Genomic DNA, 7,523 nt, shown 5'->3' with positions numbered 1-7,523 from the left:
AATCGGAGTGGTACTGAAAGCAACAAAAGCGACCGAGTGGGTGGTCGGTTGAATGCTCCTTTGGGTGTTCATAAGAAAAAGAATGAGTTTCTCCGTCGAGGTTCCCCTAGAATGTGATAAGTGAAGTCTAGGCGTCGTGACCATAGCTCAAAGACCGATAGAGGTATCAAATCTAACAATGATGGTGTTGATGGGTTCCAAAAACCCATCCAAACATCATTAATGTGGACAGTCAGTTGGAACTGTCGATAGATTGGGCACGACCTCACAGTTCGACGCCTCAGCATCGCCCAAGACTTGTGTTCCTCTCAGAGACGAAGAAGAGAAGGCTGCTATTGCAAAGCATTCAGGCTGACTTAGGATTTGCTCATTTGTTTTCTGCTGAGCCACTTTGATTCAGTGGAGCTTTAGCTTTTTTTTTATGGATGAATTTCAAGTTAATGTTTTATTTTCGAATAACCGTATGATTGACATTGAGTCAGTCATTGATGGAATAAAAGTCTTTATGACGTTTGTTTATGGAGACTCTGTTTTAGAATGAAGAGATCAAGTTTGGGAACGTCTTACGCGTTTCTCAACTACAAGAACTGGACCTTGGTTTATGATAGAAGATTTAATGAAATCACAAGTCACAATGAGAAAGAAGGAGGAAGACAACGCCCAGATAACTCATTTTTACCATTTAAACAGATGCTAAGTGATTGTGGTATACTTGAGTTGCCTTTCACTGGTTACATGCTATCATGGGTTGGGAAGAGAGCACGAAGGATAACTATTCTAGCTGCCGCCTAGACAGAGCTGTAGGAAATGCGGGTTGGCATGAGAAGTTTCCTCATTCGAATGTGAAGTATATGAGACTATGGGGATCAGACCATCATCCAATTCTTGAGGATATTCTTGCAAAACCAACGAGGAGATCAAGAAAATTCAAATTTGATAAGAGATGGCTGGAGAATGAGGAACTACAACAAGTTATTCTTGAAGGATGGAAATCTCCTGATCTCCCTCCCGATGCAAATATCATGGAACATATCTCAAGTTGCCGTAAAGCTCTGAGTGAGTGGAGGAAACAACACAATGTGAACTCAGCGAAATTAGTGGAGGAGCTGAAGGAGAAAGTGGAGGGCTTGTATGCGAATAATGATGCTACAACTGAGGAAATTGCAGATGCGTTGAAGGAACTCTCTGATACTCTTAAGGCACAAGAAATGTTCTAGAAACAAAAAAGTCATGTATTCTGGCTAAGGGAAGGTGATCGAAATACCAAGTTCTTCCATGCACTAACAAAGCAAAGGCCAGCCCGGGATAAAATCACACAGCTTTTAGATGCCGATGGAAATATGGTAAAGGATTAAGAAGGATTGGTGGCCATTGCCACTAGTTATTTCAGGTAAATATTTGAATACTCTAACCCAGAAGATATAGAGGAGGCGATATCTGAAGTATCCACGAAGATTACTGGGCCAATGAATGATAGCCTTACAGCTCCAATCACTGAATGAGAGGTTAAATTAGCACTTTTTGTTATGCATTCAAATAAGGCTCCGGGGCCAGAAAGGATGACTGCGCTTTTCTATCAGAAATTCTGGGATATTGTAAAGGAGGATAACTCTTATGTTTAATAAATTCTTCTTAGAAGGGACGATGGCCAATGGACTGAATGATACAAATATTTGCCTCATCCCGAAGACGACAAAAGCCAATGTGACGTCTTAGTTCAGGCCTATCAGCTAATATAATCTCAGTTATAAGATAACCTCTAAGGTCCTATGCCAGAGATTAAAGAGAGTTCTTCCAGAGATGAATTCAGAAACCCAGTCAGCCTTTGTTGCTGGAAGACAGATTTCAGACAATATAATGATTGCCCAAGAGATGTTTCATGCTCTGCGGACTAAACCAAGCAGACGCAACAAAGAATGGCCATTAAGACGGATATGAGTAAAGCGTATGATAGGATGAAATGGTCGTTTATTGAAGCTGTCATGTGCAAGATGGGTTTCTCAGAAGTCTGGATTTCATGGATAATGTGATGTGTTACATCGGTAAAGTACAAAGTATTAGCGAATGGGCAACCAAGAGGAAATATTGTCCCGAAAAGAGGCCTACGTCAAGGAGATCATTTGTCTCCTTTCATCTTTATTCTATGCACAGAAACGCTCGTTAGCCTTCTTAAACATGCAGAGAACCAAGGGAGGATAATGGGGATGCACGTTACACGAGCCACGTGAATGTGAAGAAGTGACGAAAGTAGTCAGGATGTATGGTAAAACATCAGGTCAATGTATTAACTTTGAGAAATCCTCCTTACTCTTTGGTAAGAGGATTAATGCAACTGCAAAGTAAGAGATTAAGAATACACTTGAGATTCAGAATGAATGAGGAATGGGAACGCACTTAGGTATCCCAGAAGATATTAGTGGATCAAAATGTAAACTTTTGCATTTGTCAAAGAAAAGCTAATACATAGAGTGAATGGATGGACATTTAGATGACTTTCTAAGGAAAAGAAATGTTGATTAAATCCATCTTGCTAGCTCTTCTCACATATGTTATATCCACTTTCCTGCTCCCTTTGGAGATATGTGAGAACCTTGCAAGTGTCATTGCACAATTCTGGTGGAGTTCAAATCCCCCAAAGAGAGGAATCCACTGGACGAAATGGGAAAATGTATGTTTACCAAGAGAGGAAGGTGGAATTGGTTTCCGTATGATTCATGAATTCAACCATGCTTTACTAGCAAAATAACTATGGAGGCTAGTTCAATTTCCTGATGCCTTAGTGGCTCGAGTCTTGAAGGGGAGATATTATAGATTAAGTACGCCTTTAAGAGTAAACTCTTCAAGTAGCCCATCTTATGTGTGGACTAGTATTTTGGCGTCACGAAAGCTACTGCTTTTAAGAATAAGGCAGAAGTTTCATTTTGGATATGATGTCAAGGTATGGGAGGATCTGTGGATCCCTATAACGCCTGCTAGGCCGGCTACACCTTTAGTACCAGTGTTGAACCCAAACATGAGAGTCAGCGACCTTATAGATCAGGTATTGAAAGACTGGGACGCTGGTTTATTGGAGGATTATGTGGGTTCGGATGACATACCTCTCATAAGGAGTTTGGCCATAAGCTCAGCCCATTGTCAAGATACATTCTGCTAGAATTACAGTAGGAAAGATCAGTATACGGTTAAATCTAGATATTGGATAGCTCATAATCTATTAAAGCCGCCAGAGGAAAAGGAGGTGCTGGAGCCAAGTATCAGTGAGCTTCAAGCCTTTGCTGGAAGATAAAAGCGCCAAAAGGATATGTCATATTATATGGTAATTAATAACAGGTGATACACTAAAAATGAATCCTTGATACTGCCAAGTTAACAGTTGCAATTATAGTACTTTAGATTCAAATCCAGAGGACCAGTCTACACTTTATTTCTATGAGTTTCGAAATCAAGCTAAGAAGAATATTTGTTTTGGTTTAAAAGGTGACGATAGGAAACAAGAAAAACAAGAGATTGATTCAATTTAACAAGGAGCTAGCCTAGGGTATTTCAATGGGTGTTGAATTGGAGCCGAACAATTATTCAAGCGCGATGAAGTGCTTTCTAGAACTCGGATCACTCAGCTGGAACACTCCACTATCGTGAGTGATCGCTTTGCAGATCGATCTCACCACCTAACTGTCGTTGGGATGAGGATCGATTGCAAGCTTTAGAGAACAGGTCCGATCAGTTCACTTACCACCCTAATATCTACTTTCGCTGATTAGGGATACTAAGCTCATTCAATACATGTCAAGTTATCATCCTAAGCGGTTAACTAGGTGATGAACTAGTGATCTAACATCAAGTGATCAGTTTAATGAAAGCAGTAAGAGCAGTATGAATGAAGAACAGTTATAGATCGCTTATCTATGTTTAGCTCATGCCTCAACACCCTAAAAACCCTAGGCGAGCAAGGTCACTACTCGATCATGATGCAAGAAATCAAAAACATAATTCCTGAAATAAATTGCATAAGAACAGAGTAGAAAACAAAGGGTTCAGATGATCTTCTCTATGGAGAGAGAGATGAAGCCTTCTCCCTTTGCAATAAGCAAATTCAATAATCCTAAAAATCTCCAATGGTTTCTTGTGTCTCCGAAAGCGTAGAATGATAAGGAGAAAACATAAAATATGATATATCAAAGCCACAGGCGGCTGGGAGAGAAAAAGAGGATAATTAGGGCAAATCCCGAGATGTTGTATTTTCCTTATTCGTCGGGAACAACCGCGGGATCACTCCGTCTGCTTGTTCCGCTTGATCGGGAACAGTCATCGGACTGTTCTGCGTGAAAATCACCAAACTGCACTGTTTTCTGCTTCTTTTGTTCCAGCAGGTCCATCTCCCATCCAGTGCAACTCCAGACCTGTAATGACTTGAAAAAGGACTAGAAAGACTCGATAAAGACTTGAAAACCAATTAGAAAACATATATACAATGATGTATAAAACACCATATATCAATTCCCTCAGACTTAGATCCTTGTTTGTCCTCGAACAAGACCAAGTATCAAGAACAGGGAGAAAGGTTTGAAAGTGTGGGAACTCTCCTATTCTCAGCAACCATACCTTAACCACGAATCTCTGAACCATACAAGCAGTAAAACTATGACAACACACCCTTACCAGAACCCCACTGACTGCTGTTCGAAAATCGGCTCCATACTCTACATCTCAAACCTGAAAAAGCAACACTATCGAGACAGAACTCCTTACATTCATTTAAGAGCAGCGTGAGCTTCTCATCACAGGCACTATTCAGGGTAGACGGGTTAGGTGTGGAACAGGCTAATTTTATGGTGGAGCTAAAGAGTGTTTAGGGGCTACCAACTTTTCGTAGTGGATGCAGGATATCGCGCAAAATAGTCGTGAGAGGACGGCTCCATTGATGTCCACTAGGGGTGGGCACTTCGGTTATTTTATCGGTTCGGTTCGGGTTCGGTTCGGTTTGGTTAATTCGGTTCAATGATTTATCCAACCAAAGTAAACCATAGTTAGTTCGGTTTGGATCGGTTTCGGTTCGGTTTGAACTCAGTTCGGTTTGAATTCGGTTCGATTTTAAAACACAAACGCATGGTCATAAAATCATCGTGTTGACGATTATAAAAAACTAAATTATGTTGACTAATTTCAATATAAAACCGAAAAAACTTTTAGAAACACAAAACATTTATAAGAGCACAATCAAATCAAAGTTAACTATAATAAATAGAAAATTAAAAAAACATCGTTAATAATACCTCTACAAAATAAACTATGTAAACTAAATATAATGTAAAACTGAAACAAAAACAAAAACTTTAACAAATTATAAACATCAAACAAAAATTAACTAAAGTAAATAGAAAACTAAAAAAAAATCCTTAATAAAATTAACAATAACTTTAGTCTTAGCATTTTAGTATATTGTATATTGTTATATGCACATTGGTTATGGGTTCGGTTTAGTTTGGTTCGGTTCAACGTGGTTCGGTTCGGATCGGGTTCAGTTCAGTTGGTTCGGGTTGGGAAAATCTTAAACCTAACTGTTTGATAATAGGCTTTGGTTCGGTTCGAATCGGTTTCGGTTCGGTTGGTTCGGTTCAATCGGTTCGGTTCGGTTTTTTTGCCCACCCCTAATGTCCACAGCCCCCTACTCGTTTTGCTATCTCAGGAGCTGCTATCTCAGGAGCGACTGTTCTTTTCGTTCGGGAACAATCATCAGACTGCTCCGCTCATCTGTCTGCTCCTCATCCCTTCATATTGATACCTACTCTTCTGCTCGACCTTCCCAATGGCTCGTGTATCCTGAATTCTTCTCCTTCTCCATCACCATATGCTCAATAAAATGAAAGATTTTTTTTTTTTTTTTTTTTTTTTTTTTTTTTTTAGGATGGTGGGGTGACGAAGAAGGAGGTAACATGTGATGTTTGGATTGCCACTGGTGGTTCTTCTGGTTCAAATCATTCTGGTTCTCCACCCGTGTTCTTGCACAACTCATTGGTTATGGAGAGGTTGCTCCCTTAATCTGCTTGTTCTCCTTCTGGCTGAATCTGCGCAGCAGTAACGAGTAAGAGGCTGCGTCGATCCTTTCCTCTCCGACCTTTTTGCACATATCTGCACATATAACACTGGAAAACAAATGCATGAAGGTGGAATAAAGGCTAAGGTTCAGGGTGGGAACTAGCTAAAGATGAGCTAGCCACTCAGGAACAACAAGATGGATAGAAAGAATAAGAAGTCCTGAGTGTAGTTCTCGTTTCCCTGATCTAGTGCCCATAACAAGAAGAATTTCAGTCAAGATTAGGTTCAAGTATTTGGAGTTAAGTCTACCCAGTGTAACCTGATCGGCTGAGAACTTCTGGAGAATCAAGTGAGATATGTCAGGGTGTTCCGGTCCACATGTGTGTCTTTCGCCACTGCTAAGGTCACTGAATAAGACAACTAAAGCACAAGGTGGTTAGTGATCAACACAGAATAAGGTCCTAATTCCCACAAAACTTTGACTGACTCGATCCTAAAAACTGACTCAAACTGACTCAAGAGAAAAACAAAAGAAAGAAACGAGTTAGTAAACGACGAAGACCCTCCCCCAGACTTACTTCACAACGTCTCGGTGAGAAAATAAATCAGAGAGAAGGTGAAAACAAGAATTTACAATTTTTTTTGGTCGAGATACTTACCTGGAGCGGGTGCTCCGAAAAATTCTGGGTGTTCTGTCGCCAGATTTTCATCTGGGCGGTTGTTCTTGGCTCCTGCAGAACAGGGAGCTCCGTTTCTGCAACCCAGAATTTTTCGAAGTATCTCGAATTTTTCTGCTTTTTGACCTGAAACTCAATAAACTAAAACGAAAATAAGCAAACAAAAAAAAAACCGAGTTATATTTACACTTACCAGTGGGTTGCCTCCCACCAAGCGCTTGGTTAAAGTCACTAGCTTGACTTGGTGACAGGGATCAGTCGGGTTGAGCATGAGGGCTTGTTCCAAAACAAGCTCCACAATCAGACATGTTCAGCTTCAAAACTCTGCTCAACAATCCTTTCACAGCAGCTTCTCCTTTCTCTTTCAGCTCATCAGTGAGAATAACTCTGACTTTAGAGAAAGGTTTAGAGGTACCCTTACACTTTACCTCATATTCAATGGATTTTTCATCACACCAGTGAGGTGTCAAAGTCATAGTAGGATCTCCTTTGACCCTTTTCTTCTGGACTTTCTCTTTCACCCTTGCATTCCCACTGAGTTTTTTGGTATCATTGTGAGGATCTCCATTCAGAACTTCCTTGAACTCACTGTTTTTACCAAGCTCCTTTCTTGGAACAACCTTCAGCTTTTCTCCACTGAACACTGAGATGCAAGAGGAGTGTAGTTTCTGAAATCTGGTGGGAACAGCCTGATAGAAGACATTCTTGTTGATGTGGGAGAAGGAGACTCTCTTATTAGGCATATCAACGATTGCTCCCACTGTAGCCATAAATGTCCTTCCTAAGATCAAAGGCATCTCATGATCCTTG

The sequence above is a fragment of the Raphanus sativus genome, chromosome 5 (assembly GCF_000801105.2).
Source record: "Raphanus sativus cultivar WK10039 chromosome 5, ASM80110v3, whole genome shotgun sequence".
Lineage (NCBI taxonomy): Eukaryota > Viridiplantae > Streptophyta > Magnoliopsida > Brassicales > Brassicaceae > Raphanus > Raphanus sativus.
This window is presented reverse-complemented; position numbering follows the sequence as displayed.